At 45.3% G+C, this 7,500-nt stretch overlaps 2 protein-coding genes across 2 annotated transcripts in view; one reads left to right on the top strand and one right to left on the bottom strand.

Annotated features, from left to right (window-relative positions):
* Nucleotides 1-7,500, bottom strand: part of LOC115225337 (chondroitin sulfate synthase 1-like) — a 33,480-nt gene that overhangs the window by 20,871 nt on the left and 5,109 nt on the right. The gene's annotated exons all lie outside the window — the stretch shown is intronic.
* LOC115224959 (zinc finger protein 883-like) overlaps nucleotides 1-7,500 on the top strand; it is a 30,267-nt gene that overhangs the window by 550 nt on the left and 22,217 nt on the right. The window lies entirely within an intron of this gene.

The following is a 7,500-nucleotide window of genomic DNA, read 5'->3' on the forward strand; positions in this document are numbered from 1 at the left end:
TGTTTGTGGAATTTAGGTGTGGAAAAGCAGGATGAAAGGCTGTATGTGTGGAATTTAGGTGTGGAAAAGCAGGGAGAAAGGCTGTGTGTGTGTTTGTGGAATTTAGGTGTGGAAAAGCAGGGAGAAAGGCTGTGTTTGTGGAATTTAGGTGTGGAAAAGCAGGATGAAAGGCTGTATGTGTGGAATTTAGGTGTGGAAAAACCGGAAGAAAGGCTGTGTGTGTGGAATTTAGGCGTGGAAAAGCAGGAAGAAAGGCTGTATTTGTGGAATTCAGGTGTGGAAAAGCAGGAAGAAAGGCAGTGTGTGTGTGGAATTTAGGTGTGGAAAAGCAGGGAGGCTGTATGTGTGGAATTTAGGTGTGGAAAAGCAGGAAGAAAGGCTGTATGTGTGGAATTTAGGTGTGGAAAAGCAGGAAGAAAGGTTGTGTTTGTGGAATTTGGTGGTGGAAAAGCAGGGAGAAAGGCTGTATGTGTGGAATTTAGGTGTGGAAAGGCAGGAAGAAAGGCTGTATATGTGTGGAATTTAGGTGTGGAAAAGCAGGACGAAAAGCTGTATGTGGGGAATTTAGGTGTGGAAAGCAGGAAGAAAGGCTGTGTTTGTGGAATTTAGGTGTGGAAAAGCAGGAAGAAAGGCTGTATGTGTGGAATTTAGGTGTGGAAAAGCAGGAAGGGAGGCTGTGTTTCTGGAATTTAGGTGTGGAAAAGCAGGAAGAAAGCTGTATGTGTGGAATTTGGGTGTGGAAAAGCAAGAAGAAAGGCTGTATGTGTGGAATTTAGGTGTGAAAAAGCAGGAAGAAAGGCTGTGTTTCTGGATTTAGGTTGGAAAGCAGGAAGAAAGGCTGTATGTGTAGAATTTGGTGTGGAAAAGCAGGAAGAAAGGCTGTATGTGTAGAATTTGGGTGTGGAAAAGCAGGAAGAAAGGCTGTGTGTGTGGAATTTAGGCGTGGAAAAGCAGGAAGAAAGGCTGTATTTGTGGAATTCAGGTGTGGAAAAGCAGGAAGAAAGGCAGTATGTGTGGAATTTGGGTGTGGAAAAGCAGGAAGGCTGTATGTGTGGAATTTAGGTGTGGAAAAGCAGGAAGAAAGGCTGTATGTGTGGAATTTAGGTGTGGAAAAGCAGGAAGAAAGGTTGTGTTTGTGGAATTTGGGTGTGGAAAAGCAGGGAGAAAGGCTGTATGTGTGGAATTTAGGTGTGGAAAGGCAGGAAGAAAGGCTGTATATGTGTGGAATTTAGGTGTGGAAAAGCAGGACGAAAAGCTGTATGTGGGGAATTTAGGTGTGGAAAAGCAGGAAGAAAGGCTGTGTTTGTGGAATTTAGGTGTGGAAAAGCAGGAAGAAAGGCTGTATGTGTGGAATTTAGGTGTGGAAAAGCAGGAAGGGAGGCTGTGTTTCTGGAATTTAGGTGTGGAAAAGCAGGAAGAAAGGCTGTATGTGTGGAATTTGGGTGTGGAAAAGCAAGAAGAAAGGCTGTATGTGTGGAATTTAGGTGTGAAAAAGCAGGAAGAAAGGCTGTGTTTCTGGAATTTAGGTGTGGAAAAGCAGGAAGAAAGGCTGTATGTGTAGAATTTGGGTGTGGAAAAGCAGGAAGAAAGGCTGTATGTGTAGAATTTGGGTGTGGAAAAGCAGGAAGAAAGGCTGTGTGTGTGGAATTTAGGTGTGGAAAAGCAGGAAGGGAGGCTGTGTTTCTGGAATTTAGGTGTGGAAAAGCAGGAAGAAAGGCTGTATGTGTGGAATTTGGGTGTGGAAAAGCAGGAAGAAAGGCTGTGTGTGTGGAATTTAGGCGTGGAAAAGCAGGAAGAAAGGCTGCGTGTGTGGAATTTTGAAATTGTCATGTGTGGAAGAGTTGAAAAGGAATCTAAAGATGTGTGGAAGTTGAGTGTGGAAGTTGCAAATTGTTGAGCGTAGAAAAGTAAAAAGGAAGTTTGAATATGCGAAAGTTGGGTGCAAAATGTTGAAATCATCAAGTGTGGAAGCAGGGCCAGCTTTAAGCCCATTGGACTGATTGCTCCCAATCAGGCCCCTTTTGAAATTGTCGTGTGTGGAAGCAGGGCCAGCCTTAAGCCGATTGGACTGATTGCTCTCAATCGGGGCCCCTTTTGAAATTGTCGTGTGTGGAAGCAGGGCCAGCCTTAAGCCAATTCGACTGATTGCTCTCAATCGGGGCCCCTTTTGAAATTGTCGTGTGTGGAAGCAGGGACAGCCTTAAGCCGACTGGACTGATTGCTCTCAATCGGGGCCCCTTTTGAAATTGTCGTGTGTGGAAGCAGGGCCAGCCTTAAGCCGACTGGACTGATTGCTCTCAATTGGGCCCCTTTTGAAATTGTCGTGTGTGGAAGCAGGGCCAGCTTTAAGCCGATTGGACTGATTGCTCCCAATCAGGCCCCTTTTGAAATTGTCGTGTGTGGAAGCAAGGCCGGCCTTAAGCCAATTGGACTGATTGCTTCCAATCAGGCCCCTTTTGAAATTGTCATGTGTGGAAGCAGGGCCAGCCTTAAGCCGACTGGACTGATTGCTCTCAATCGGGGCCCCTTTTGAAATTGTCGTGTGTGGAAGCAGGCCAGCCTTAAGCCGACTGGACTGATTGCTCTCAATCGGGCCCCTTTTGAAATTGTCGTGTGTGGAAGCAGGGCCAGCCTTAAGCCGATTGGACTGATTGCTCTCAATCGGGGCCCCTTTTGAAATTGTCGTGTGTGGAAGCAGGGCCAGCCTTAAGCCGATTGGACTGATTGCTCTCAATTGGGCCCCTTTTGAAATTGTCGTGTGTGGAAGTAGGGCCAGCTTTAAGCCGATTGGACTGATTGCTCCCAATCAAGCCCCTTTTGAAATTGTCGTGTGTGGAAGCAAGGCCGGCCTTAAGCCAATTGGACTGATTGCTCCCAATCAGGCCCCTTTTGAAATTGTCATGTGTGGAAGCAGGGCCAGCCTTAAGCCAATTGGACTGATTGCTCCCAATCAGGCCACTTTTGAAATTGTCGTGTGTGGAAGCAGGGACAGCCTTAAGCCGACTGGACTGATTGCTCTCAATCGGGGCCCCTTTTGAAATTGTCGTGTGTGGAAGCAGGGCCAGCCTTAAGCCAATTGGACTGATTGCTCTCAATCGGGGCCCCTTTTGAAATTGTCGTGTGTGGAAGCAGGGCCAGCCTTAAGCCAATTGGACTGATTGCTCTCAATCGGGGCCCCTTTTGAAATTGTCGTGTGTGGAAGCAGGGCCAGCCTTAAGCCCATTGGACTGATTGCTCCCAATCAGGCCCCTTTTGAAATTGTCGTGTGTGGAAGCAGGGACAGCCTTAAGCCGACTGGACTGATTGCTCCCAATCAGGCCCCTTTTGGGAAATTGTCGTGTGTGGAAGCAGGGCCAGCCTTAAGCTGATTGGACTGATTGCTCCCAATCTGGCCCCTTTTGAAATTGTCGTGTGTGGAAGCAGGGCCAGCCTTAAGCCGACTGGACTGATTGCTCTCAATCGGGGCCCCTTTTGAAATTGTCGTGTGTGGAAGCAGGGCCAGCCTTAAGCCGATTGGACTGATTTCTCCCAATCAGGCCCAGCGCCGAAGGGGAACCAGCGCTCAAGAGAGCCACAGTCTATACTATGACATTTCCCAAAGGTGGTCTCCATGAAGTCTGTTAAAACAATCTACAAGGTTATCAAAACAAAAAAACAAAACAGGAAAACCTATTTTCTACACATTCGTGCCGAACAATATCGAAAGATACGCCCATTCATCCAAGACTGCCAGGGTCAGGGTCAGCCACCGAATTTGAAGAAATTCATTGTATTTTCAGTGTAAGGCTTGATAAATATATGAATGTTCAGAAGTGTTTATGGGAATGTTTGGGTAAAATATTTGTGTCCGTGAGAATATGCATGTAGGTTAATTGTATGCATAAAAGTGGGTAGGTTTTGTTTGTGTCAGTTTCGAAATTTTTGGGAAACTTGTTTATTTCAATACAGTGTGTTGTTTACACAGGAGTGGCTGTGTGGTAAGTAGCTTGTTTACCAACCACATGGTTCCGGGTTCAGTCCCACTGCGCAGCACCTTGGGCAAGTGTCTTCTACTATAGCCTCCGGCCGACCAGTGCCTTGTGAGTGGATTTGGTAGGTGGAAACTGAAAGAAGCCCATCGTGTGTGTATATATAGGCATAGGAGCGGCTGCGTGGTAAGTAGCTTGTTTACCAACCACATGGTTCTAGGTTCAGTCCCACTGCGCGGCACCTCGGGCAAGTGTCTTCTACTATAGCCTCGAGCCGACCAATGCTTTGTGAGTGGATTTGGTAGATGGAAACTGAAAGAAGCCTGTTGTATATAGGTGCAGGAGTGACTGTGTGGTAAGTAGCTTGTTTACCAACCACATGGTTCCGGGTTCAGTCCCACTGCATGGCACCTTGGGCAAGTGTCTTCTACTATAGCCTCGAGCCGACCAATGCTTTGTGAGTGGATTTGGTAGATGGAAACTGAAAGAAGCCTGTTGTATATAGGTGCAGGAGTGACTGTGTGGTAAGTAGCTTGTTTACCAACCACATGGTTCCGGGTTCAGTCCCACTGCATGGCACCTTGGACAAGTGTCTTCTACTATAGCCTCGAGCCGACCAATGCTTTGTGAGTGGATTTGGTAGATGGAAACTGAAAGAAGCCTGTTGTATATAGGTGCAGGAGTGACTGTGTGGTAAGTAGCTTGTTTACCAACCACATGGTTCCGGGTTCAGTCCCACTGCGTGGAACCTTGGGCAAGTGTCTTCTACTATAGCCTCGGGCTGACCAAAGCCTTGTGAGTGGATTTGGTTGACGGAAACTGAAAAGAAGCCCATCATATATATGTATATATAGGTGCAGGAGTGGCTGTGTGGTAAGTAGCTTGCTTACCAACCACATGGTTCCAGGTTCAGTCCCACTGCGCGGCACCTTGGGCAAGTGCCTTCTGCTATAGCCTCGGGCCGACCAATGCCTTGTGAGTGGATTTGGTAGACGGAAACTGAAAAGAAGCCCGTTGTATATATATATATATATATATATGCGTGTGTGTGTTTGTGTGTCTGTGTTTGTTCCTCTGGCGTTGCTTGGCGGCCGGTGCTGGTGTGTTTGTGTCCCCGTTACTTAGCGGTTCAGCAAAAGAGACCGATAGAATGGGTACTGGGCTTACAAGGAGTGGGTCCCAGGGTCGAGTTGCTCGACTGGGGGCGGTGCTCCAGCATGGCTGCAATCGGATGGCTGAAACGGGTAAAAGAATAAAAGAAAAAAGAATATATATATAATATATATATATCATGGATCGCAATGGCCCAGTGGTTAGGGCAGCAGACTCACGGTCGTAGGATCCCTGCTGTACTCTTTCACCACAATTTTCTCTCACTCTTACTTCCTGTTTCTGTTATACCTGTATTTCAAAGGGCCGGCCTTGTTACACTCTGTGTCATGCTGAATATCCCCGAGAACTGCGTAAAGGGTACACGTGTCTGTGGAGTGCTCAGCCACTTACACGTTGATTTCACAAGCAGGCTGTTCCGTTGATCAGATCAACCGGAACCCTCGTCGTCGTAACCGACGGAGTGCTTCCTTTATATATATATATATGTTTCCCTCCTTGTTTCTTTCTGTGTCCCTTTCTGTAGAAGAGCGTAGGCTCGAAATGTAAAAGACTTTTTCTATTCCTGAGCGTTATACTAATACATCTGTTTGTTTTGTACACCACCTGTCTTCGTCTTTTTCGTAAACTCTCCCCATATATATATGTATACAAAATAAGAAAATGGTGAAACACATCTTAATCAATGATCAACTACTAGATAATACCCAATCACATAATTTATTGAACCACTCCATATGAACATTAAGGTCAAACATAATAATATAGAACAATAGCAGTATATTGGATATATGTTATCTCATGGAGGGTTGCACTTACAACCCCTATCTCAATTTGTATATATATATATATATCAGAACCCCTTCGGTCACAAATGACCGTAGGATTGTACCTAGAAAGTTACCCTCCAAGGCACAATTTTGGGCAAGGCTGTTTTTATGGAAGACCAGCAGTTGCACATGTATACCGGCCTCCCCTATCCACGCCACTGATGTTATCCAAGGGAAAGGTAAAGGGGCCGATACAGCTAGGCACCAGTGACATCGCAACTCATTTCTACAGCTTTTGAACTGGAGCAACATAAAATAAAGTCTTGCTCAAGAACATAACACACAGCCCTGTCCGGGATTTGAACTCACAACCTCACAGTCGAAATGTAAAAGACTTTTTCTATTCCTGAGCGTTATACTAATACATCTGTATTTTGTACACCACCTGTCTTCGTCTTTTGTTTTTTTCGTAAACTCTCCCTATACACACACACACATATATATATATATATATCAGAACCCCTTCGGTCACAAATGACCATGGGATTGCACCTAGAAAGTTCCCCTCGTAGACACAAGTCTCGGCAAAGTTGTTTCTAGAAGACCAACAGTCGCCCATGCATACCAGCCTCCCCTTTCCACGGCACCAGTGTTATCCAAGGGAAAGGCAAAAGGGCTGATACAGCTTGGCACCTGTGACATCGCAACTCATTTCTACAGCTTTTGAACTGGAGCAACATAAAATAAGTGTCTTGCTCAAGAACATAACACACAGCCCTGTCCGGGATTTGAACTCACAACCTCACAGTCGTAAGTTCAACAATCTAACCACTAAGCCATGCGCCTTCACACACACATATATATGTTATGATGGGATTTTGTTCCACCAGAATTTGTACATTGTCCTCATTGAGCTCTACAGATCTTACAGGACAAGGCTCATCTTCTAGGCTGTAGTTTCCGGCTCGGAAATTCTGGAACCACCGTTGACACTGGCTTATATGTATTGTCCGATCCCCATTAATATTTCTCGCACTTTCCGTTGCGTTGTTGGCTTTATTAAACTCATAAAGCAAAATATGCCGAATATATTCCTTTGTTACGTCCATTATGTGTAGTGAGTGCTTTTTACGTGCAAGTGGCACGGAAAAAGCACCCACTACACTCGCGGAGTGGTTGGCGTTAGGAAGGGCATCCAGCTGTAGAAACACTGCCAGATCAGACTGGAGCCTGGAGCAGCCCCTGGCTCCCCAGACCCCGGTCGAACCATCCAACCCGTGCTAGCGCGGAAAACGGACGTTAAACGATGATGATGATGATGATGATTATAGCTTTGAAAAAGCAACTGTTAAAATCGAACTGCACTCTTCAAAACTTGCACTAAGAATAAGGACAAAGTAAACTTACTACCTGCTTTTATAGCAAGTTGATGCAGGTAGTTTGTCCCATCCCCTTCCAAAAACCGCATTATTTATGGGATGACCCAATATACATACATATATATATATATATATATATACATATATCGTGTATACCCAATATACATACATACATATATACCCAATATACATACATACATATATATATATATATATATACATATATCGTGTAGGCGAGTTCAGCAAAAATTTAGATTCAGATGAATATGGTAC

Source organism: Octopus sinensis, linkage group LG27 (genome assembly GCF_006345805.1).
Source record: "Octopus sinensis linkage group LG27, ASM634580v1, whole genome shotgun sequence".
NCBI lineage: Eukaryota > Metazoa > Mollusca > Cephalopoda > Octopoda > Octopodidae > Octopus > Octopus sinensis.